The sequence below is a fragment of the Hibiscus syriacus genome, unplaced genomic scaffold (assembly GCF_006381635.1).
Source record: "Hibiscus syriacus cultivar Baekdansim isolate YM2019G1 unplaced genomic scaffold, ASM638163v2 tig00110511_pilon, whole genome shotgun sequence".
Classification (NCBI taxonomy): Eukaryota; Viridiplantae; Streptophyta; class Magnoliopsida; order Malvales; family Malvaceae; genus Hibiscus; species Hibiscus syriacus.
Window position 1 is genome coordinate 1,713,231 of NW_024062767.1, and position 4,102 is coordinate 1,717,332.

Here is a 4,102-nt window from a genome sequence, read left to right on the forward strand (position 1 = left end):
TGGCTTTTAGACAATCAATAACTTAAGTAAAAATACCCAAAATATAGTCTTTTTACGGAGTTATCAGTAGCCCTGACAATTCATTCGAAAATATCTAAGAAAAGTCTTTAACAATACATATATCATCAAGCATTGGGCTCATAACCCTATCTACCATATAACCTAGGAATATCTCATAACCCTAACTAATTAGACTCAGAGTTGTTAAGATAAAAATGATCTTGAAGGTGCAACCAAGTCCCTTGTCATCCATTACCACTTTGGTTTCATCTTATTTCATAAGCTTAAGTTGTCTAGCCTTACATATTAAACTCGTGTCGCGATCTGATAGTAAATCCATCCCTATGATTAATCTAACTCTCGAAAAGGAAACTCTATAAGGTCAACGAGAAAGATTTAACCCTGAACCTCTACTAGATATCTATGGTGGACTTTGTCCAATAAAGCATCTAGTCCTAACGGGCTCGAAATCCTAACTTTAACTTCAAGGTCTTTGACTGGGATACCACACTCTAGGAAAATATCACGACAAATATGCGAATGTGTAGACCTTAGATCTATCAAATCAGTAACAGGAATACTAATATGATAAAAATACATGAAATAACATATTTGGATCAATCCTTTTTGATCCTCACAACATATTACCTTGAGGTAACCCTAGCCTCTATTCAACTGTTGACCTAATAGTACCTTAACTACAGTCCCAATACTGAGCTATTATCCATTCAAAACTCCTTGGCCCATTTGAATGGATTGAACTAATCTCTAAGAAATAGGTGTTGCGCTCCCTACCTCAAGATAGTCTGAACAAAATGCTGCAGTGAATGGAAACCGAAGCACACATTGTAAATCTAATGGTACTATATAGTATGCAATTCTCCATAGTGCCCATATGAGGAAGGATATAAATCTCGACCTAATCCTCTATTGCTCTCCATATAGGCTGAAGTAAGAGGCCTTTTATGAAACTCTAATCTTTTTCGGTATATTGAACTCTACCTCGCCTTCTGAGACTACAATGGTGGGTACCTCATCACTCATCGAGAATCTCTAGCCTTCTTGGTCGAAGACTGTGAGGGTCTAACTAAATCTGGTATCCTCTAGATCTAACCTCTCAAATTGCCTATCAAATGAGCTCTCATAGATTGTTTTATCTCGATCGCTTTGGCTTGGTTAGCCAGCTCTGCGAAGACCCTAGGGGTATCAACTACCAGATATGTAAGGTTGTTGATGTGCAACCCATCGCTAAACCTCCTACAAAAAAAGTACTTGGTCACTACCAGTTTTAACTTGTAGCAGCTTAGGCGGAAGAAGTCACCCTCATACTCAAATATAGATCGGTCACCCTAAACTAGATGTGTAAATTGGTCTCTTAAGTCATCAGTGTGGGACTTCCCTATGTATTTCTTTTTGAATTCTACTAGGAAGTACTTTATTTTTGGTTTCTCTACCTCTAAAGCTAGCTCAATTGTCTCTCATTAGTTGATGAAATCACCCTTTATCAAGGCTGTGGTGTACTCTAATTTACCCTTAGGGGTGAGGTGCAACTGTCAGATGGTACAGAGGGTCTTGCGAAGCTAGTGGTCAGTAGCAATAGGATCATCCTTGAACCCATGAAATTGATAGTCTTGAAGTGACAAAGTCTCTCTACCTAAGATTCTTGGGGCACTACAGGTGGTGGAATGGGTGGCGCGGGTACGACAGGTGCTCTTAGGATGGTTCTAACAATATGGCTAAGAGTATTTGTTAGGTCCTCGAAGAAGATGGCCTCATCTATTCCTACATCCTCCGGGACACCCATGCCTTGGAGTCTTGGACAACCTCGTCACCAATATCTATAGCGAGTAAAGCATTACTCTTTTCTTGCCCCTCCTAACTACTAGCGGGATCATCATCCATATCCTACGAAATTCAAAGAGTGAAAGGAATTATTATCACCATTTCATCTGTTTAAGTACACTTGACACTCTTATGCATGTACTTCAATGAAACTTATTGACTCCAACCAACATGTCATAGGAACGACTAAACCTGACGCTTTGATACCAAAAATATAACACCTAATTCTGATCCGACCCAAAATCTAAAAAATTTGAATATTAAACTAAACTACCATAGTGGCTAACCTTTTTTTAAATCATTACTAAACATTAAAAAAACATCCATAATTTAAACATAAGTGTTATAGATTTACATGTAGGAATCTCCCAAAATAGTATCTCAAAATATAACATTAGAGAATAACAAAATAATTACGACTCAATTATATAAAAGGTCTATGAAATACATTCCCTTAAAATAATTGAGATGTACTCTGAAGCTCGTCGTAATCTGCAATCTTGTGATAAGCTCCTCAACTAGCACATACTGACGTGTGAATGGAAAGAAATTCTGAACGCTGAGCTACGAGCTCAGTACTACATAGATAACTCTATAATTCTAAATGCATCCAATAATCACGTATGCTAGCAAGTATGGTCATGAGGTAACAAAATGCATCAAGCATGAGACATAGCAAAATATCAAATATATATATATATATGATATGTATATCATAGCTTTTCCATCGATTAACGGAAGTGCCTTAGCACTGGTATTAAAATGCCTCATCACTTATACGAAAGTGCATTTAAATAATACTAAAGTTCCTTTGCATTAATAATAGAATATCTAGATATCTCATACATTTTCAGTACTCGACCGTTATACATTCAAGTAGCTTAGGTGTCCTCATGTTTCTTGAGTATCAAACAATGACATAAGTCTTATGTTATTTCTTTATAACGTTCTGATGCTTATCACACAACATTTGGAATTTTCACTTTCAATCTTATTAGAGTAGTTATTATGGTTCTAAATCTCTTCCCAATCTTCAACCAAAAATTAGGCTTCTTGCATAATTTAGTACAAGGGTACCGATACTAACTCGTCTTAGTATCTATCGCCCCTCCAGTATCAGTATCCACCCTTGGTACGATTTCAAAATTAACTATTGGAATTTAAAGTGGCCTTAGATTATCGATACTCTTAGGGAGTATCGATACTACCCTATTGTGGTACTGATACCACCCTAGGAATCGATAACAAAATTAGTTACTAGAATTTATAACTTCATGATGGTATCAATACCCCCTCGGTATCGATACCCTAAGAACAATATTGATATCCTATTAATAGAGTATCGATACTACTAACCAAAATCCCTTGACTTTGTCCTTTTAGATGAATAACATTGGTATTATTCATCCAATCGATACCTAAACCTATAAAACACCATTATTTTTCTCAAGTAAATCTCTCCCTTCCCATCCAAAGTCTTTCTAAGGCCCTCAAGTGTTTTTAGTCTTACGAGAGTTTAAGAGTTTAACAATATGTCCTTTTAGCATATAAATTCAAAACACCCCATTTCCCTCATGAATCACCCATGACTCAAAATACACATATGCAAGCAAACAAATTACACCTAATGATCTATAAGTGGTATAGGTGAGTTAGGAGTGTGTTACCTTGATTCCAGCTACTAAGAAACACCTTAAATCACCCAAGCACAAGCTTATTTGTTTTTTCTCTTAGAGCTTTTTCCAACTTCTCTCACTAATCAAAAGTAATAAAACAAGTTACTAACTTACTTAAAGGCTTAAGGAGAGTAGAAACATGATTTCTAACTCTTAGGAATAGATTATGAACATCATAACGTTCTAAAATGAAAACCTCTCTAAAACCTTCATCTTGACCACATTGGCCAAACCTTGAGATGTTGGGCTAGAATTGAAGCCCTAGGGGAGGAGATTAAGAATCTTACCTTCCCAATATTGGTCTAGGCTTGCTGGACAACAAATTACACCTTTCTCACTCACAAAAGGAAGAAGAAGGCAAGGAAAAGAGGATGAAGACAATTGGTGAAGAAAATTAGGGAGGGAGTTTTCAACTTTTCTCCCATTTGACATCACCAAAACTTAATGATTTTTAGATTTTTAACACTTTAGGGGATAATAACTACTTTAGTCATTCCTCTTTTATCGTCTAATAAAAAAACCACTTTTATCTTTTGGGCTAAAATAAGCCCAAGCCAAGCCACACTCAACCCAATTGTTCTCAA